The sequence below is a fragment of the Aulonocara sp. 'chitande type north' Nkhata Bay genome, linkage group LG11, assembly GCF_057382095.1.
Source record: "Aulonocara sp. 'chitande type north' Nkhata Bay isolate Kocher_YH1m ecotype deep benthic linkage group LG11, A_spYH_male_GT1.1, whole genome shotgun sequence".
NCBI classification, from domain to species: Eukaryota; Metazoa; Chordata; class Actinopteri; order Cichliformes; family Cichlidae; genus Aulonocara; species Aulonocara sp. 'chitande type north' Nkhata Bay.
In genome coordinates this window covers 19819115-19841889 of record NC_141354.1, presented here as the reverse complement: position 1 = coordinate 19841889, position 22775 = coordinate 19819115, and the positions used below count along the sequence as shown (strand labels likewise).

The following is a 22775-nucleotide window of genomic DNA, read 5'->3' as shown; positions in this document are numbered from 1 at the left end:
CCGGTTGTACGCCGTCACTCCAGCTTGCTCTAGTATGCTTAACATTGACACTCAGTTCATTAAAGTCTATAGTGCTTGGCTAATGCAGCTTGCCTCTTGGCAGAATGACAAAAACTGTGAATCAGATTATGAGGGCCATAACACAGCCAAGAAACACAGAGGGCGAGTGGAGTTGTCACAGAGGACCATGCTAGCTCTTTGGATGTTAACGCCTGGGACATAATGTAATTGCCGCCTGCCCTGGTTAATAAGGGCATTGTAATATTTGCATGGAGCTGCTGTTTATGTGTACTATGGCTCATTTGAACGTGCAGCGCAGCTGTAAACAAGAGGAGAGTAGCTCGTAAAGCCTCGGCTGCTACAAACCGAGAATGCAGACACCCATGGGGGTGCATCGAAGCTGCGTTAAAAACCTCTTTCATTGAATTACATGAGACTTCATAAAAGAGAGGGAATGAATGAAAAGAGCTGCCAAATCAACCTGTACTGTAAAGGGTTACATTTCATTTGTTTTACAGTGGGATTACCCTTTTTTACATGACAATGCTAATGAATTGTGAGGGGCCCATATGTCGGTGTTGGCGCATTCGCCATATGTGGTGTCAGACAGCAAATCACGTAGGGGAAGTGTTTTGTGCAGCACACAGTAGCTCGCAAAGCGACAGCGCTGCACACAGATTATCACAATCCAGGGTGAGGGTGCTATGGGTTCTTTATTTTCCCCAAACTTGGAATAACAGCAGGTTAAATGACATGTGGCTGGCTTATTATTCATCATCATTCATTCACAACAAACACCAAGGTTAAGATTTTTATTGGTTACTAGAGAGAGCGCCTTTGTCCTGATTAATTTTACACCAAAAGAGGACAGAACTGTTCTGTTTCTCTCCAGTGTAGGTTGCGTATGAACACCCACATCCCTGATGGTGTTTAGAAAATCGTTTGATCTCGGGGGAATTGTTATAATCTTTTCATTTGGCAGTGACGATGTGCTGAAACTGAACTGCGGTAGATTTCTCTGTAGATGTGACTAAAGCAGCAAAATCATTAAGGAAAAGCACATTTAGGTTTTGTTTGTTTTTATAGATTTTTCCATTTTTAATTTTAGAAAACTGTAACCTCTTCTGTCTCTCATTTTAAGGACAGTTATTTACATTTATATTTCTTTCTTTCAGTGAATTACATCACTGCTGACCAGGCTCAGCCACGGCTCAAGGACACTTCAGCACTATATGCGGCTGATTAATGTACTTTTCCATTTATCACTAGACGATCCTGCCAGCCAGCGATATGCAACCAAAACTGATCAAAAGCATGCACAAGACATGTTTCATTGTTTTCATTGTAAACCTTTATTACTATTTCAACAGTTTTCCATACAAAGGCACGTGTGGTGAACACTCATTCACAAAGATGAGATTGCATAATACAAACATTGTTGCTTATATAAACAGTATGCTATTCAAAGCTAAATAGATATATTTGATCTACATTTAAGGAAAAGGGAGATTTAGTGCAACTGATTTAATTATTTTAGACCACAATTCATGGTTTTCAAGCCTCTGGACTGATTTCAGAAGAGTGACTTTTTTTTGCTAGAGATTAAAAACATAATTTCAAGCTTATCCAGGCAGATAAGTAATTGTCTTGAGCACTGGGATGTGCATGATTATCAAAAGAATACATTTTCTAAATTAGGCCAAGATAGTCTCCCTTGAATCAATTGCAAAAGCGCTGCATAGACATAGATTGTCTAAAGTAATATTTAAAAGATTTGCATAGATTATCAATCGTAATAAAAAATTTGCCACTTCCCAAAAATTAATATAGAATGAATTAGGCCCTGATAGTACTTGCCTTATTGCATTTGGGTGCATGTGTGTGTGCGGGCGTGTGTGTCGCTGTGTGTTAATGTCAAGAACAGGAAATTAAGGCAGTGTTTGAAGCCAATGTATTTGTCATGTCTCACCCAAAGATGTATCATTACACTAAAGCAGGTAACTATTATGTGCCAAACTGCTGTGCCTCAACGACTGCTATAGGGAGCAGCTTTTAATAGTGTGGCATGTTCTGTATACACGCAGAGCTACTTCCTGCTGATCAAACACACTCCAACCATCAGGAATATTAAATGCTTGAGTCCACATTTACTCAGACTCTGGCTCATGGCTGCACAGTCGAAAGCTGCAAATATGAGATTCAATCCATCCACTGATGAAAATGCTGTATCCTGTCATCTGTCACACACTCACACACACATCCTGACTGTAATTTCTGTTTCACTATATTAATAACTGGAACGTCAGCACCTCATAAACCATTTCTCTTGATGATGTCTGAAGGAATTTCTGTAAACTGATGGCTCAAAACATAATCCAAAATAAATATGAAAAGGTTTTTTTCCCCTAAACAATAAAGAAAGGAAAAAAAGAGAACAGTTGCATAGAGTATAAAGACGACAGCTCACTCCTTCGCCATTGTGTCAGCTGACACACGGAGCTGTCCAATCGCAGTGCAGTATTATTCACTGCTGCCGTGGGTCTCACATTCACATGTCTTTTGAGTCCTAGCAACTATAACAAAAGAGAAAATGAGCAAAATATGGGCTACAAATCATCAAATACAACCTACATTAAGTGGAGCCTATGACAGCTGAGGACAGATTATATTCCTTCATGTCTAAACAATATTTTTTTACAATCAAATATAGGATAATAATTACAAAATTCAGTGCCACATCTACAAATAAAAGAATTAAGAGTCACAATTATCAAGCAGTTCCTCCAGCCTTCGGGCTGCTTATTTTCCAACGAGTCCCACAGGTTTCCATGATTGGAGTCCACGATGATGTTTGCTCAGTTAAAACACCAAAAGTCATTCACAAGCAGTCCAGGCTGAGTGTTGGTTCGAGCGATGCATCAAGGAGACATACACAGCGTTCCACAGTTATGGCAGGAATCACTGCCGGCTCGCATGCAGACAGCATCGCCATCCTCCGTGTTTACTCCAGCTAAAAGGCAGCGAATGAAGGAGGAGTCCCACCGTCCTCCTTTTGTGTGCTCTGTCCATTCTGGATCCCCCTGCACCAATCACATTTATCTAAAAATAAAAAATAAAAAAAGAATGAGTCAAAACACACCTTGAGGCCAATCATGTGAATGTCAAAACAATTATTTGAGACAATGGACTGTGAAGTCCAATTTATGTATCAAAAGAAGGCTTGTTCTCAGTGCTCTTTAAACATGAAAAAAATACTTATTAGGTTTTTCTTCCTTGTGTGTCCTAAATCTGGCCGAGTTAAGTACAGCTTCGTGTACCAGCCAAGGGGATTGAGACTGAAGTTGAAAGGCCTTAACAGGAGCCTGGTACGCTACAAGCTGCTAATACAAAGAGGAAGCATGTGACACACCCTAAGCTAGGCTAAGTTGGACTTCAGAAGACCATCAAACCCCCTTTTCTGTTACATTTTCGAGCAGCTCAGACAAGCAACTTAAAATATTATAGCAGGTCACCAAGTTCAGAATTAGCCAATAATGCGTCCATCTAGCTTAGATCTAGCTTAAATCAACAACCACTGCGCTAATTACCATTGTCTGAGCTATTAACAAGCATCACGTTAGCCTTGGCATTTAGCATTACGGTGTGAGGGTGCTCTCTGCCAGTGAGGAAAGAGTGGGGGCTGCAGGGAGTGGCTAACAGTAGAGGTTGGCGACATAAAAGGCAGTTTCGGGTATTGGTGTCGCTTTGAGTTATTGGCATCATGGTCTTGTTTTGTTGAGAGGACTACAGTGAATAAGCTTGTTAATGGTAAATTTACAGCCCCAGCATGTGGCCTAATAAAACCAGGGGATAGAGAGGATGATGAGAATGATTGCCATTGCCATTTTGTGTGTGTGTGTTCAGGAGGGTGTGTGCGATGGCGATGAGGAGGGGGGTGTAGTTAGAGAAAAGGGAGAGAGAAAAGTGGAAGGCGCCGGTAATTAAGAGTCTAAAAGAGTGTGAGAGAGGCGCACACTGCTCAAAGCAAACTTTGAGCCTGGATTCCTCACTTTTTATTTATGCATCCCGACTTGAACCCCCCTCCTCCAACTTCACTCTCTCCCCCCCCGCTCTTTACTTGTCTCCCCTTGCTGAATGAATAGCTATCGCAGTGCTACAGTGTCCCACACTGTCTAGCAACACCCTCCTGCATCCTCCAACCTTTTTTCAACAGCACCCCCCTCCAGTATGGTCCTGAATAGGGAGCCGAATTGAGCAAACAGTCAGGCTGTCAGCTCAATAGGAGGTCTGGCCGTGAACTTGAAGTCCTTCCCAGGCCCCGAGCCTTACATTAGGGTAGGAGGGGTGGAGATGGTTGGGGAGACAAGAGACGGTGGGGTGGGGGGATTGGTGGAGATGGGGGTTTGCAGCCAGACTTTTGGGGGCCCCCTACGTGCCAGTGTTGGGGGGACCCCTGCCACCGAGGTTCCCAAGCCTGGTGCTCTTGCAGGAGCAATGGGGGCAGGGTGCCCCAGCTGCCTGCTAACCCTCCCCTCCCCCTGTAGCACTCAGTCTGGGCAGGAGGGGTGCTGACGGTGGGGTTTGTGCAGGCGGGACAGTGTCTGCTCCCCTGCCAAAGCTCCTCTAGACCCTCACACACACTCGCACAAAGACGCACACATGAATACACTGATCCAGACACAAGCCGTGCCCACCCCCTCTCCTCTATCAGCTCGCAGGCCTCCCAGGCTTCTCATCATCTCATTAGCCAACGCCAGCCACTCCACTGTCTACTGTTTGCATTGTTTTGGGCTCTGCATAATTTACACAGTAAATTGAGAATGGCCTCGGCCCCCTTTGCTCAATCTACCACCTGTTTATAGAGGCCTGGCAGTGATTAGTGCACTTTGCGTTTGACACAGTTACCACAAGACTTCTCAGGAAAGCCAAGCGACTCCTTCGCTTAAGGCGGCATCGTCAAATATTCAAATTAATTAAGCTTAGTTTGACCTAATTGGGGAACTGGAATCATTAACAGTGTATTCTGTCTAAATACAGAAAATTAGTGATTTAATTTAAAGAACACATATATATATATATAATTGAACATTTTTGGCCAAATTATTTAAAAGAAAACAAAATTTGATGTTAAGATGTTTCCTGTCTTTGCCAAGTCTCCTTTGCTGTTTTTACCTTGACTTGGGGGTTGTGGCAGTTTCTGTTAGCCCCAGGCATCCTACTATAAGTTACCATTAGCACAGTCTCTCTGACCCACACGCCACAGACACAAACAAAGGGAGGTTTCTGTGTTAAGATGACAAAAGTAAGCATTGTTTACCAGCCATCTTACTTAATCAAGCCCAGCTAACGCTAATTGGTGTTTTGGTTTAAGCGGTTTTCAACGTTGGGAGCTCCCCGGTTGAAGAAATGCCGCACCACAACGAGCTCATGCAAGGAGAACAATACTCAACTTGTCTGAGCACCGACTGCCCTCCAATACTCACCACTCACTTAAAGAGAGACTTTTCAGTACTAAATCTGCCTATCATGCTCTTACAACTTCACCATCTTGTCTTTATTTTTTCTCTCTGCCTCTTTCTGCCTCTCTCCTGCTTTGTTTTGGGCTTTTTATGTGCTGCAGTGTCCCTGTAAAAGACTATGAATCATAACTTCCACTCAACCGATGTTGCCCACCTTGACATTTCTTTTGACCTCATTTAAAGAGCTGAAGGGAGATTTTTAGAATTATTTTAAAAAGCCATACCTCTGTCACAGATTACTGTCAAAATCATTAAATATTATATCACAGTTTTTTAGGTTCAGTGACTAAAATTTTCTTACTAAGCTGCTCAACTTATGGAGTAATCAGCTGTGCTTGTCTGTCGTCCAGAAGGCACGGATTGCATCGTAGCTCCAAAATGGCAGGCGCCGCCATGTCGGGGCAGGCATGTGAGGATGGCATCAGAATTCCCAAACGGGAAAGAAAAACTTGCGCTTCGAGGACAGATGCCCACTGAACGCCTCCTGAGAGAGGCATTGAGAGCGGAGTGATTTAATGTGTACGCACATACAAAACACGCTCCACCCACATCAACCCTCCCCTCCTTCCCATCAGCGCATCTCATGAGTCGTGCAATTAACAAACGTATCAGAGGCAATTAAAACGGAGGGTACATCACGCCGGAGAAGGCGCGAGGGCACGGAGAGATGGAGATATTGCGATATGATGGAGAGTCAGGGAGGTGCCAATAGAAAAATGAAGCATGGCGGGCGCAGTGGGTTTGGTGTGTTACCTGCGCTGACTGGTCTTCCCACTTCCATTTCATGCCAGCGTTGCTCTAAGATGGTGGCGCGGGCTGCGTTTCGCTGTACAGGAAAAAGGGGCAGTCTGCTGAGGATGGAGTGGATGAGGAAGGGAAGAGGAGGAGGGAAGAGGCAATGCAGTGGAGGGTGAGGAGAGAGGGAGGGCAGAATCAACAACAACCCCTCCTCCTTCTCTGTTTTTCAGTCTTCTTTTGCCAGCTTTCCTTCAGTAATGTGGTAGCCTGCACAGAAAACATAGATGGAGAAATCAGAGGGTAAAATTGAACATTTAAACTATGTAGCTTATCCACAAAAGCACACATGTACAGTTCACAAAAATATACAAACACACGAATGCACGCGCGCGCACACACACACACACCTTTTCATGTCTGTTCTCATGGTACAGTCTGCCCCTGAGCATGCAAATGACTTTCATTATGTAAATGCATGCAAATCAGATCCAACCATCTGAGAATCAAGGGTGGGAAAGAAAAAAAAACTAGACACAGAGATTGAATAAAAGAAAGAAAGAGAAAAAGCGACAAGAGAAAAATCCTTTTGAGTGGCAGGAGGCGGTAAGTTAGGTAAACGTTCTGCTGAAAACAACGCCAGACCAATTGGGCAAACACGATTACCTTCTTTTATTGTGTCTATGACCTAATTTTTTCATTCAATTTACTGCATCCTTGTTTTTTACAGAATGCAATTTTTTTTTCCAGGTTTTTGATGTTAAAGGCTTTTCCTGCATAAACAATATATCACCTAAAATTCAAGAACAGTTAATGTTTTAAATCCACCATTCCACCGCATACTTTGCATCTGACACCTGCAGTTAAGCATGGAAATAATGGAAATAATGTAGCATTTCAGCATCGATAGAATTATAAACAGTAGTTGAGTACTTTACATGCTCACCAGTTGAGCTAACTTGGATTTCATGTAGCAAATCTACTTTTCCTTAAGCCTTTAAGGCTGACTTAAAGTCTACACTCTAAATTTAAATAGTGTCTCTGCAGCATTTCTCTATGTTTCTATGTGCATCCGTGCAAAATAATAAGCACGACTAGCTTAAAGCAAGCCATTAGGTGGCTAAATGTCATTAACACTAACACAGAACAACCACTGTGGATTTCAGATGAAAGGGGGAATTGTTAATTGTTTAAATCAGCGTCTGTCTCTGCCACAATCCTTCCCTCAATTACCCACACCTGCACATGCAAACCTGGGAGTCTAAAACAAAAGTAGCACAGTGCAGCCAGCTTGCTAAGTTCAATATTCCCAAGCAGGTGGACTCTGTATCTTGCATAGTTCTTGAACCCTATTCAAAGTAATCAACAAAGAAAGCTGACTAATCGGTGAACGGACCATGCTGTCTGATTTTACTAATACTCTGAGCCAAGCAGAAAGGATCCTCCATTAGCCAGAGAGGAGGGAGCCAGCTTTTGTCTCTGGGTGTCAGTAGGGGAAGGCCACGTCTGAAATTGGAATAAGGTGGTAAAACCAGGGGTGACTTGGAGTGTGAGAGAGTTGGGGTGGGTAAGCAGGGAGGGGAAGGACTACAGGGGTGGGGTACTGCTGAATGGTGGCAAACCTCTCCTAATTGGCACTTGACATTTTTTTGCCATTGGCACTAGAGTGGGCCAGCTTTCAAGCCCTCTCTGGGTCCTTGTTGGAAAAGTGCCTTATGCAAATATGGCGAATGGGCTCTATTGTGAAGCCTCTGATATTAACAGCTCACGCAACAATGAAATTGTGTGCTTACTCTGGACTCGTAGGTGTGTGAGAGAGAGCTAGACAATGGGAGCGGGAGCAGCTTCAGTCTGAACAGACCCTCCATCGGATGCTTTGCCAAGTCATTTCACCAGAATGGGCTTTTCTGAGGACCGAGGCTCTCAGTAAAAGCTTTATTAATGACTGAAACAAACAAATGCATGCACTGTTTTGCTCTGGCTCTGAGAGTGTCTCTATTTGTACTGATGCTGAATGGCTTGATTTATTATGGTTGAAAATACTGAAGGTATGTACAGAAAAGGCTTCATTCTCTTTAAATGATAGTTCCCCTCCTAAAACATCAATGTCTCAGTTCTAAATGTGAAAATGTATTCATGCTTCTGTGCAGTGCCGCACTCCCTCTGATACTTCTTTCTTCTCCGTGTGCCCGCATTGTTTACCCTTAACTCGCTCCCTTGGGTGAGCACTGCTTGAGTTCTAAAGATATCTGCAGAATCCCTTCGGAGAAAACTTGGCATGGGAGAAATGTAGCAAAACTAAGCTTTGTTTTCAAATGCAGTGAAAATGATAAGAGGCCTGTGCTGGACAGCTCAACTAAAACTTCTAAGTCAACAAGGTCTGAGGCGCTCTTGTCTTCTGACAACGCAACACAAACGTAATTTTTACATCCATGCAACTAAAAACCAACAAGGAGACAAACAGAGCAAGTGGGTAAGACAACGACAGTCACCCCCCGTGTGGTCCGAGCTCAGTCAAAGTACACCTGTTACTGCTAAGTTGCCAAACTTAATCTCCTTTGTCTGAGGAGGCCCATTGACTTTTGCAACTGCCCAAGATACATTCATTTCTATGCGTGCATAAGGGGGTGGAGGGAATGCCAGTGTTGTAGAAAATAACAGGGTCTGTCCTTACACTCTGGCCCAACAGTGAAGCCATTTTCCAAGCCCTGTTGGTGTGTTCCGTCAAGAGAAAGAGAGGCAGAGAAAAGGGGCCAAGAATCACTGGGTTATTCAGAAAGCTGTCTGGCTGCTCGGACCCGGCAGGCCTGAAAGGGAGGCAAAGGGGTGCATTGTCCCTCAGTGACAAGTGGACTAGCTCTATTGACTGTAAAGTCTACTTATGGGGGGGCAAGTAGGACCCGACCACAATGGCTGTTTTTCTATTTGACACTTGGAGTCTAAATCTGCTTGCCCAGTGCATGAAAGCTAAGACAAACCCACCACCCTCCTCCTTCTCTTTCCTCTCCCTGGCTGCTTTCCTTTACATGCTTTCTCCTCGCGCCCTCTTTCTATTTCCAACACTGCCATGGGACAGAGAAAAAGAGAGAGCAAAGGCCCTAAGGTGTTTTTGAGGAACTCTCCTATCTTTATGCTGTTTTCAGGCAAGCATAAGCTAATACAGTTTCTGCACTAAGTTCCCTAGTGTGAAGTGTTAGTGATATAACTGTGCCACACACCGAGCCAGAACAAAGCATTTGTACCATGACATGCGTCTCCCAGGGCACTGCTTAGGGTATAAACACAATCTGTCCAAGACTTCAGTTCCCATTTAGACCCAACAGTGTAACTGACACAAAAAAGATGCAAAGGGAGAAAACTATTCTCCACAATGCACAAAATGTTTCTGCCTTACACCTGTTATATGCTAATTTCATAAATACAAACCACACCTGTGTAGATATACAGGAGTCTGGATATTGGGCACGCACAATCATTAATCTATCAGTTGCATTATGTGATAAAAAGCCCTACATACAACGCTGTAAAACTAAAGAAATAAAGGGGAAAAGGACATGTAGGGACGTAGCAACACAACAGAGAGAGAACCAGGTACTACTTTGCCATCCAAGAAGGTGACATCTCTGGCTGTCACTTCCTGTCAGGGCCCTCGTTCCTCTCTCTTACTAGCAGAGCCCAAAGCTCAAGTGTCACACTCAGCACCTGCAATGCAGCAGGCAGGCACAACCGCAGGGCTCGAAGAGATTGACATTGCGAGGTAAGGTTGCCTCACAAGCTTTTAGTAATTTCACTTCAGTCCTGCACAACTGTTTAGAATTTGTACCCTGTCAAGCTAAATATATCCAAACCCGAGGGTGATGTTTTAGCTGCACCACAATGAGATAGCACGCCACACGTGGAATTCGCTATGTACCACCAGAGCTTTGAGACCTAGGATACAATTCTTAGTGGCCTTTCTCAGCAGGAGTAACCCTCCAGCTTTGATGGGCAGAACAGAAATCACACCTTCAATCAGCCATCAGAGGCCTTGAGGTTGAAGATCTGATTGACCAATTACTCCTCACCATGAGTCCAGGCAAAGAACCTAAAGGCTGAGATTGTTCTCCTTCGCTCACTCGTGGATCTTGTCACTAGGGGTACTTTCTGCTTGATTGCCCCTGGACCACTCCCCCTCTGAACCCAACACGTACACACAGCAGCATTCAGTGAGATCCCATCGGGCCTTTCCACATGGTAGCACCTCATGCAATGGAGGCTTTGCCACGGCCCATTCACAACCAAGCCAACTGTCACGTCAAATCAAACAACGGCCAGGACCCCAAATTAAACATCTTTTCATGCAAAAGGAAAAAGGGAGTAGGTGGAACGAAGAAGAAAAAAAATCAACAACAGCTAACTTAACAAAACTGGCCTCAAACAAATTCTTGTCTGTGCGCTTAGCTGCCAGTGGGGCGTTGGGAGACCAGATTAACTCGGAGGGACCATTCTTAACTCACACAATCCAATCCAAGTTGGAACATATGTATAATTCATAGCACCGTATGCAGCTCAAAGGCCCACATTCTTTTCATATTGCATGGTCTCTTAATGCCAAAAATGCAAGCAGTAAGACTGAATTACATGGAGACAAATAAATAGAGCGTTGTCCAAACTAGCCAGTAAACTGGCAAGTCCTTTAGTCACTTGGTGTTGGCTAATCAGAGACCAGTTACTTTGGTGAATCGGTGTGGGGTTGTTGTTTTTTTTTTAGCAAGCTTGTCACTCCTAACCATGTGATACTAAGTCTAAACCCATGCATGCAGCCCCACACAGAAGGATCATGGGGCTTATTAGATTAAAAGTGATCCTGTTGTACCAACCTTACTGTTATGGATCACTGCCACTGGCTACAGAGAGCTAAAGGAAATATGTGTGGCAATGTCCCATTTATTTGTACATGACTAACAACGATACCCAGCATTACGAGCTGCGGATGGATCAAAAAAGGGGCCTCAGACTTGAGTTTAACAAAAGGCACACACATGTATTCACACACATTCCATCACCAACAGATAAGACACAAGAAAAACATGCAGCCTACCTTTTGTTGCATCGCATTCCCGTCTTCTTTAAAATGTAGTCCATTTTCTTCTCTCGTGTTACAATTCTTCTGGCAAAGTTTGCATTTTCTTGTAGGGAGGCGCATTTGGGGTCTTGATGCCTTTTCAGGAGTGTAATGGGATTCTTGTTACTTTCGGTTATCTAGCTTTATGAAGAATGTACATCACTCATACAGCTAGATAACCAAAGATAACAACCAACCCCTAAGGCTACCCATCCTCTCAATCTGCAGGCGAAGTAACATGGGCCAAGTTCTGACCTATAAGCAGAGGAGAGGGTTGTTAATTAAAACCTATTATATCATTATATGTCTCCACTGCTTTTTATAAAATGATTTTAAGAATTACAAACTAACTTGAGACGGAGCTAAAAATCATGTCAAAAGTCTGATTTTAGGGAGAGAAAAATCAAAGAGCAGTTCATAGCATTTCTTTTGTGGCTTACGGCCTTTTTTCTTCGCTCATCCTACAGCAGCCCTTAAATGTCCTGACCCTTTATTTTATGATGTCATCATGTGGCTCCCTCTCTCCGCCTCAAACAACCTCAACCAATTGGAAACTTCCCTTTGTCCGCCAAAAGCTTTGATTGGCCTGTGAGTAACGCCTGTATATTAAAAACCCAACAAGTCAAACAATCAGCAAGTGGCACCAATTTAAAAAAAGGTTGCTGAGCAAGTCCAAACCAACTAAGGCTACAACCTTCCTTTCTCCAGCCCAGCGCCCATCCCTACAGCGCACCCGCCTCACCCGCTGACTAGCTCCATAGGAGGGTGATGGCTTCAAACACCGCCCCCTGCCATGACCCAAATGCATTTTTAAATTAAAAGAAGATCCCGGCTGTTTGACTACAAAAGGAACTGGTTTGTCTTCATTTAAATTATCTGATGCCAAAGCAGTCAGCCAATGATGGTGGTTGGCGCCAAAGCATAGATCGGGGGGGTTATTATATGTATATATATATATATATATATATATATATATATATATATATGTAGAGAAAAATTCTCCTACATATCATGAAAGAACAAGTGCTAAACATACCCTTTAGTATCCAAATGTGTCCAGAGACCATGCAAAAACAAAACTAAACACACACAAAACAAATCTTATCCTACATGGCTACGGACTATGCTATAACACTCACAGACACACACACTCCCTTTCACACATGCTGTGGTGGCACATGGCACGAGGCCCCATCTAATTAAGGCTGCTCTGTGTGCCCAGATCCCTGTTGTGGCAGGCTCCTCCCCCACAAACGCCACCACCAAGTAAAGCTTTACTGACTGAAGGAAGATGGAGAGATATTGAGAGAGAATGAGAGACTAACTCAATATCCTCAGTCTTCATCGCACACCCAAACCTGCGAACACACAACCTGACTGGCATTACCAGAGATGGCTACATCTCCGTTACCAAATAACAAATCACCCGGCCATTGTTCTCCCTCTTGATTACAATTTACAGAAGGTCTTCTTTTTCTTCTTCGAATGCCTGAAAATATTTTGATTTCAAAGTATTTTGTTTCCATTTAGACGGCTGTCAGCATTACACTGTTCTTCATCAATGTCCTTTGTTTCAATCCACAAGGACAAAGCAAAGACCTTTAAAAGCAGAAACATGCCTTAGTTCCTAGATTGCTGCTTCAGTGGAGAACATACACACACACACCTAAATGTACCACATTTAGGTGTGTGTGTGTGTGTGTGTGTGTGTGTGTGTGTGTGTGTGTGTGTGTGTGTGTGTGTGTGTGTGTGTGTGTGTGTGTGTGTGTGTGTGTGCTTTCAGATGTTCAGTAGATAACTGCAGAAAACATCAAACTACACACTGTGACTTAGAAATAAATACACACAGATACATGCAATCTCTCTCTCACACACATACACAAAAAATGCAATACTATTAATAGCTCATTTGATGTATTTTAGCTATAGTCTACATTAAGTGAATCAGAATATTTAAAAACTAAATGTTAAGATATAACTTCCACTTATTATTAAGTAGTCTTTTACAAAACTATTAGACTTCAGTAGACTATTCTTTTAATGCAATCATATTTTACATTAATTAAGGCTACAACAATAACCTAATGCTTTTTTTTATTTCTATCTAGAAAACTAGAAATGTTTTGCAGCATCAATTTAAAATAAAATAAGTATTGTTGTTTTCAATTTTAGTGTTTAGTAAGTTTTTTTTTAACTCATTAGTAATTCATGGTAATTATTCTGAATGCAGATGGTGCAATATTAACATTTAAATAAATATTTTTTTCATGATTTTCAAGCTGAAAAAGGAAAAAAAAATCACGATTTTTAAAATGTTCAGACTGCATTGGATTATTTCAGTTATTTTTGCTTTTTCAGTTGTAGTCCCCTAAGTGCTGCATTCCATATAATTCTGTTAATCTCATACAATTGCATCATTTTGTCTTCTGCCTTATTGTCCCTACAGTGTTTAGCTTTCATGATGTTATTATTAACACCATGTGTTCACAAAATGAAGTTTGTGAACATTAAAATATATATATATGTTCTTTAAAAGTTTAAATGAGCCAAAAACCCCTGGTTTTAAGTCTTCGTTTGGACCCTTTTCTCCAAAATTTCAAAGCATGTTTAGGGCATAAATGGAACTCCAGCTTCTTGATCTCCATTATTTAAACAAACCTCATCAGGCCCTGCTATTGGCCAAAGATGAGCATGACGTCAACAAATCCTGTGCCTCTAATTGGGGAAAAAAATATGCAAAGGTGCAGAGCAGATTAGCAAGAAATGGATTCATATTGCAAAGTGTCATTGGTTCTCATCTGATTAAACCCGCGCGATAAGTCCTATTAAAACGTTTCATTTAATCGCGACTGAGCGACTGCATTTTGGAGGCAACAAAGACAATTGTGCAGGAGGGCAAAAGTATTTTACCCACATTTTAAGCCACTTTAAAGGATGAATACAGAAATAAACAGAGTGTAAGTCACACTGTGGTGAGGCAGGCCCACTGTGTCTGATGAGCATACGCACTGTTTTTGCAGTGATAGGGCAACTCGCCTTAAAATGAGGCTTTGCAGAAATTACGCAATTAATAGTAATTTCCACAACCTATGACAAAATCCTGTGACGTTTAAAATAAGAGCCCAGATTTTGACATGCAGCTTCGAGTGTCTTCATCTTATTCTTTGTTAGATTTTAAACTTGAGTCTGCACTTCATATATTTATTATTATTATTATTATTATTATTATTATTATTATTATTATTATTATTATTATTGTTGTTGTTGTTGTTGTTGTAGATAAATACACTTGTATTTTTTTTAAAGCAATTACGTCAAAATAAAACATATTATTCCATCAAACTTTGAAAAAATAACCACGGAAGCCTGAGGGTGATATGAGTGACAGTGAGAGCTGGTTATCCATATTACCTACAGTAAATCACGTGTTGTGAGGCCGCTGAATGTCTCTCCAGCGGTTCCTGGAAAAAAGAGACGATGATTTTACTCTTCAAAATGACTACAAAGCCTAACTGCCCAATTTTGGTTATTGTAGACTTCGTTTAACCAGCAAAGATCGTCAGAAAATTCTATTTTGTCACGACAAGGACAAAATATTTTTTTAAAACAAAAACTCCGATAGTAGGTGAAGTAAGGTGCACTGAGTGATACTTCAGCAGTAGTACTTTTAATACTTTGTTATCTGTATTTTTACAATAATGTACAACCTGCCATTTTTACAGTGGTGTCGCAAATATCTCTAAAATACACGGTGCATATGAACTTCATTTAAAGCCCTGTACAGAAATCCTCTCCTTATTTGTTCCACCCCACAGTTGCCAATTGTGTGTGTGTGTGTGTGTGTGTGTGTGTGTGTGTGTGTGTGTGTGTGTGTGTGTGTGTGTGTGTGTGTGTGTGTGTTGCTAGATAAATACTCTAAAGTTGCGTGGCCGATATGTTTTGGCTTAAACTGGAAAATGAATCTGAATTTTGTGCAAAGGTTGCACAAAATCGTTGTTTTCTAAATTCTCCCCTCCTCCCTAAGCCTGCATACAAATTAATACCCTCATGTTCATCATGTGAAATATTTCATAATCTCCTTTTTTTCTTTTTGCTTCAAACCCCCTGAAAGCTCAACGGCCTCAGTTTTTCTCCCCTAATGTATCCGGGGGCGCACACGTGTTCTCTGTACAGGCCTCTCGGCGCACACGTGTGGACTGGATATTTGGCCTTGTGATCCCTTTATCCGCCAACCATGGGTGTGAACACGATCACTTTGTCTTATTACTCATGCATTGCAGGTCTGTGTGCTAGTAATCCTCATATCTGAGCCACATGGTAGCAAAGAGTCCTGCAAGGGCTTAATTTGGGGGGAAAAGACACAAAAGGATTAAATTTTTTCCCCACATCCTGATCGTGTCAAATTTTGTTGGGTTTTCGTGCCATATGTTGCCTGTCTCTGCAGCTCCCGCTTCTGCAGCAAACAGAGCTTGAGAAGTGACCCTGCTAAGTGCCTGGAGGTGTGTATGAGAAATGAAATCAAGGCTGGAAGCGCCTTTTGGCCTGTGTGGCTCTCTGTGAATCGCTTTGTATGAAGCCTGCACACAATGCGTCATAAAGGCTGGGTCTGAAAAAAGAGTACTTTTTCTTTAAAACAGAGACAAACCACTTCAAATTAGAAGTTGCTCTTTCACACACGTATTCCACAGTGCAGGTTTGTTTCCACATGTTTTAGCTGTTACTTTCCACCTGTGCACTACTCCATATTCTACTAAGTGAATCAACCCATAATTTTTCTTTCTGAAGCTTTCAATATCGATTTGTATTTTTTTTAAGCACACTGAATTAAGAGACAAAATGTCATGAACACTGAGTTGCCACTTGGTTTTCCTCTCAACAGCTGCCATTGTGAGTGAAACATCACCTCCTACTTTACCCTCATCAGAGCATCAAAACAGAAACAAAAATAACGGTAAATTCAGAGCCCAGGACCTGCTGCTCAAACACACAGCGCCCATATTCGCCTGCTGCTGACACATCCAGCCTGTGTGCATCCTGCTCCGTTATGCGTGCAGATCGGCGGCGTGCACGGCGCGGATGCGAACGGTCTTTCCTCCGTGATTTTCGCCGCTAATCCCCAACCGCTTTCACCTTCCCCCCTTTGGAGAAAACACAGATTATATTGATACTCACGCCGTCGCCTGGGAGTCTCCGCGGCGTCCGCTCTCCAAAATCGAGAAGCGTGCGGCTCGGGAGATGGAGACCAACTGAGTTGCCGGAGGCTGGACCGCACGGTCTTCATGGCTGCGGCTGGCCGTGACGTCTGCCTTGCTCCATCCATTCAGCTTCCCTCGGACGGGTTTTCCCCCTGTTTTATTATCATCCCCATTATTTCTCTCGGAGGTGGATCTCGCCTCCCCCCTTCCTCCCCGCGTTGTCCCCGGTACTCGCCATTCCTCTCGTCAGATGCAATATGAACTCAAAACATGCCTGCTCTAAAAACATATAGGCTACCACCACCAAGGCCCTCCCCTTTATGACACGATGCAGGTCTGCTTTTTTGTCTCCACCCTCTAAAAAAATGAAAGCATAAGTGGTCTTGAATAAGGATTCAAGCTCAAGTTCTGTCCTCAATGATAAAAAAGAATCCTCGAAACTAATAATCTGAGTTAGTGTAGAATGGCTTTATTCGACGTCATATTTGAGACTACAGATACCAAAATCTTGGCAACACTCCTTATATTGCATGACATTTGGTCATCATATTAATAATCAGTTCTCTAATTGATTATAAACTGGTATCATCAGCTCAATCAAATATTCAGCATCGTCTCTGCTGTCTCTATTTCAGGTCTATTTAGTTTCACATATCAAGGGTGTCGTTGTGAGCGTCGTTTTGGACCATGTGGGGATTATAAAAAGTTTCGTGTAATCTTGTCTGGCTACTAGTATTCATTTGACACAAAGCCCCCGGCGGAGACTGCGGCCTCCGCTCATGCCTGGATCAAGTGCGCACATCCACTATTCTCATTGTCTACGTCTTTGATACAGAGGAGTCCAGGAATGTGACCAGGGGGTGAAGACCGTGCAAATCAGCTTTTACTGTCACCGCCGAGCCCAGAGCCCGCAGACAAGAGCCAAGAAAGGGGGTCTGGGTCACTTGATTATCATAATAATTAGATCGCGGGGATAAAAATCTCCTTTGAATAAATTACTGGTTCAATAGGAGGCGCGACTGCCAAAGAGACAACTTTGTCAGGCCCGGGTTTGTTGTCAGGGGGTTCTCCCTGCCTACCAATGTCCCGGGCTCCCCTTTTCTTTCTCTCCAAATTTTGGACGCTTTCCTGGAGATCAAACTCTAAATACGGCTACTGTTTCTCTCCTCCCCTCCTCTCGCCCTCGCCGATGCCTGGTTACCGAGTTCGGGCAGGCAGGCAGGCTAGTCTCGAGCTCTCGAAAGCAAGAGTGGTTGGTGGTGGCTAATGGGCTAAGGACCGGGCACAATAGGTTGGGTGCACAATCCAGCCGCCCGCCCTCCTCCTAACCCCCATCACTTCTCCTCCTCCCCTCCATCAACCCTCTTATTCCATCGGCTGCATGGGAACCCGGACACCGAGGTGCACCAGGGGCCGCTCAGCATTGTGGTGGCACATCCCAAGTTCATTAGCACCCATCAGGCCATTCCTGCAAGGCATAGCAGTTAACCCATCCTCCCACCACCACCACCACAATCTCCTCCCCCCCAACCAGTTTACTCTGCAAAGACTTTATGAATTTCTCTGCTGGTTAACCAGTCTTGGATTGCAGATTAATTAATATGCAAGACTGAAAAATAATCACAATTTTGAACTGCAAGTTTGGTGACAATAGACTAACAGCAGAGTAGTTTTTTTTGACCGGATTTATAACTTTTTATGACTTCAGCTGCAGCCATAAGGCAACTAAAATGTAACTAAAATATTTAATGTAATATGTTCCTTATTGGAATATAGTCACAATAATGCCATAACCACCAAAGGAATCACATCTTCTGCTTTATTAAGAAATTAGAAATGCCATAATGTTAAGATGTGCCTCTACAAGTTAAAGTTCTGTATTCCTACTACCAGTAAGACTGCCACAACACACAAAGCTGTTTAATGAATTTGTGCTTGTTAATGCCAGTCAGCATTTTCTTGTGCAGCTGGTCATTTAGGTTAAAAACAGTATACCCATTCAGTGTTTTACTGAGGTAGGGTTTGGTTTTCACCTGGTACCAGAACCATTTACCGGATCAGCTCAACTCTTTATGCGATTCATATAATAGATCTGCGTCTCTTACAGAAGCAACATGAGTGTGACTGGCAACTCTGCACCCGAAATACACCACAACGTCAAATGACAGGAAAAGAAGCCGTAATTAAAACATGTAGGAACCGTCAGTGTTCTGCTCAATGCTTCCTACCCCCAACGCAAATATGACACCATTTGGAAGGATGTGTAAAATCCTGCCAGCAATCTTAACAGAAAACTGCAAAATATAATGAACTCTGAAAAAAATTAATTTGTCTCTTATAGTCATAACCAACAAAACCAGCGTGTGCACAAACATCTTTTTACATGCTTCTTGGTTTCTAATAAAAGGCGTGTGCATGTGTGTGTGTTCTAATTTATTTATTTTCTGTACTATAATCTAAAAAGATCACTATGTTGCATTCCCACCTGTCAGGTGTAGCCTATTGCTCTGCATTTGACTGACAAGTGTTTTGTTTTTTTGTCCATCCTTTATGAGGTCTCCTAAAGGCTCCACTAGTAGCAGGTATATTCAACTTCAGAAAAAAGAAACCGATTTTGTGCTTGTTTTTATGTTTAAAAGCATTAACAAGATTAGACAATATTACTAATAACTGCCATCTGAGAGCATCGTCCTGTCTTGCGTTTGTCTTTTTCTTTGTTTACATTTGGATCCGACATTGTGTGTTTAAACCAGCAGCAGGATGTGTTTACAGCCCACACACATTCTTCACTGAGCTAAAAAGCCTCCGTGAGCCAGTTTAGCTGCTGACCAGCATGTAAAAGACTATCATGAATGAAAACCAAGGGCCAAAAAACAAAGAGAGAAAGAAAGAAAAAAATTGAACTCAGGGAACAGCGCAGGGATACAAAGTAGTATTTGGGAAATGATCCAGAATTTGAAAAGAAACTGTTTTTGCTGGCTCTTTTGTCTTTTTATACTCTTTGTGTAAAGGCTTCATGTATTTAAAGATCATATTGTATAGATAAACATCTTAGAAATGACATACACGCCACAAATGAAGCATTTTGTCTTTTTCAGAAGTGCATTGTTTGGGTAATTTATCATCAAGGATAATACACAATGTGCAGGATTCGCTGCCTTCAGTGTAAAACGCTCAACATTACACTAAACACAAATACAGATTAATTTTAAGAACACAGCATTTTTTAAAGGTAGCACCCTATCCAGACCCCCACTCTCATCTTTCACATGAAACGTGAAAAGACTTTACACTTCCTCCATGTTAGTATAGTTTAGGATTTTAACACTTTAATCCATTTGTCCAGTCTGTTCAGAACCAGTGATAATGTTGAGCTCTTAATTGCCCCTGTTCTTTCCATGTATTTCAGCACCAGGTAGATATTAAATATTGTGAATAAAAATCTTGATTAAATCATGCGACAGCATATTTTTCTCCAAGACTTTGCAGGAGATGCAGGCAAACATAAACCAGTTCATCTGAAATCGGGTTCGGATGCATTCATACGGCCACATGTCGTTTTGTCTGTGTTGCATTTGTTTCATTTATCATATCTTTTTATTCACGGTTTGACATGGAACAAATTACTCTTTAGAACAATGAAAAGCTGGACGAGAAGCGTGAATGTTTGATTATAGTGAAATGACTAGAGATCGCAGAGGCTTTCCACGACAATCCAAACAAAGAAACATTACACACTACAGACTCACAGCCTCAGACTCTGTCGTTTATGAGTTTTATCTTAGAATATGTTGTCCTACACAGAGTTAGAAGGGATCTCCTGTATTTTGGGCTTCAGCTATCTACATGATTGTGTCCAAATCATAATGAAAAAAAAAATCATTTTCCAAATCTTGCTACCTGTTGGGCAGCTGCACAGGCACTGCAGAAGCTCATGTTGTCATCCCAGTGCTCTGATTGACCATCTCCCAGTGTAACATCCCAGTATTCCCAGTACATCAGTGTCCCAGTGTCAGAGACGTGCTCTGCAACTCAAGGCTTTGGATCTTTTGTCCCTCAAAATCTGCCCATATTGTTGCAGCTCTGTGGGGGCCAAACAGCCTTCTTGTGCCAAACCAGACAGGACCCCCCCCCCCCCCCCCCCCAAAAACCAACACCATCACTTGCACTCACACACATATATACACCAGCTTCTTTCTAAATAGTTCATTTAACTGGGAGCAGTGGTGGAAAATGAAAAACTAAAGGTGTCTCGTGGTGAACAGAGACAAAAGGCAACGTATTGCATTACATAAATACTAACATCTCTACTGCAGGACATTAAATTCCGCAGATCTGGGTCATAAATATTTCTGTCAAAGGTCAAACCTTTAATTTTTCCCATGAGAGCAAGCGCTGGCTTTTCTTTTCACAATTAAACTTTAGTCAGCTTTTTAATTGTCTTTGATTCTTTGATTAAAAATAAAATCTACAATCCTCAAAATAATTATTCACGTGCTGCCATTTTGCATTTCCACTCTGCTTGCATGCATTGCGTGAGAGGAGCTACAGGCTTGGACGGGCGTCACTGAGTTGCGGCTGCAGATCACCCCACTCACCTCGAAGTTAGAGCCTCCTTTGGCATCCCTTTGCACCTTTTTTTCTTTATTAAAAAATCACCCGGGTAGCAGAGCTTCACTGCGGCGCTGAGCAGGAAAAGAAACTGGCTTTTGTCGGTGCCTCAGATAAACGCGGCCTGTTTAAAAAAAAAAAGTGTCCCACTCTTTCTAAATGTTACATAAAGCTCCAGCAGGATCCCCGTCAGATGAGCGTCTGGAAACAAGAGAATGGATCGTTTTTGTTTTTAGAAATGAAGACAAAAAAAGGGGCATCCTGCAAAGCATGCAGCAACAAAAAAACATGGCGGATTGAAAAATCTCCCACGCCAGAGTCATTACGCCTGCAATTAGAAAGTCATTTGCATAAATGCTAATGAGTCAGAAATTCATGTCGGCACTGGAGAGAAACGAGGGGATTTTTTTTTCATGTGGCCTTTGAAGAGGGAGAAGGATTTTCACACGGATGCTGGAGGCCCGAGGAGGCTTTTATTTTCCCAAATGATTAATTTTTAGGTTGAAAGTGGCCGCCGTCAGATTTTTAAAGCGTGCTGTTTGAATTAATGATTTGCAGGCGTTAAGATTCAGTCAACACCGTTTTGGTTTTGCATTGTGCTCCAACAGACACTGCTGCCTTCTCGAGGCTTCATATGCCTGCTGATAAGACGAAAATTTATTCTGGAAGTGACAGCTCTCAAGTCAAGTTTAACACCACAAATCATCACCAATTAATAGTTTCTCATCTCTAGACTCATCTTTTAGTTCTGTGAAGATTTTTTTGTTTCTCTTTTTTCTTTAATATATGCAAATCTGCATCATCTGCATGTAATTTGCATAACAGTTTATGGCTTTGAGTGTTTTAAATCGGGTGTCCATTGTTTCATGAAATGATGTTTTTACAAGCAAAATTGACAAATGTTGTAATATTTACCATCGTACATTTCCAGATGCAATAACTTTAATAAATTAGAATAATACCGTACATTTAAATAAAGCTCCTGTTTAGTCAATCCTGTATTAGGAATATATAGGCCACTACTCACATCTAATTAAAAACATAACTTTGTCATTTTCAGTCCATTTAACAGTGCTTACAAAGAGCCATGGTTCACTGTTTCTTTTACCATCCTAAAGGAAACGCTGGTTTTATTTAGTTAACTTTTTCTCAGCTCTTTCTGGTGACCAATCCCTTCTGCAAGGTTTATCAGATGAAACAAATGGTTTTATTAAAGGCAACTAAGTCATTTACTAATGCCTCGTGTGTCTGTTATAGATCAATATAAGATCAGTAGTTGCTATCAGACAGGCTGAAAGTGAATTATGAAGTCTTCTGACTCCCTAAAAATGCACAAATTTCGTGTTATATTTTTTTTCCCAACGTATAACATGCAAAATACTTGTTTTATGTCCTTTCCCCCCCTTTTTTGCACTAAGCGATTTGTCATGACATTGTTTGCCTGATTAATCAAAATCCTAAAAAGGCAGCTGTCCTGCTGGAGGAAATTGTCCCTGTTAGGGAGCTTAATGTGTGTTTTTTCTTTCTTTTGTTATTCCTTTATTATTTTTAACAGATTATAACCAATGTAAAAAAATGAATATTCATTAACATCAATAAACCCAATAGTTG

General features: G+C 41.9%; 1 long non-coding RNA gene across 4 annotated transcripts; it reads right to left on the bottom strand.

The window, feature by feature from the left end:
• Positions 1–1323: 1323 nt before the first annotated feature.
• Positions 1324–21166, bottom strand: LOC147318830 (uncharacterized). Of its 4 annotated transcripts, XR_015131499.1 has the most exons (5): positions 16531–16768; positions 14774–14819; positions 11335–11613; positions 6273–6524; positions 1324–3099 (listed from the first exon to the last, which is right to left on the bottom strand). It is a non-coding gene; the product is annotated as an uncharacterized LOC147318830 (long non-coding RNA). The 4 variants fall into 4 exon arrangements; XR_015131500.1 differs by lacking the exons at positions 14774–14819; positions 16531–16768 and adding an exon at positions 21152–21166; XR_015131497.1 differs by lacking the exon at positions 14774–14819 and having other exon boundaries at positions 16531–16767.
• Positions 21167–22775: the final 1609 nt, after the last annotated feature.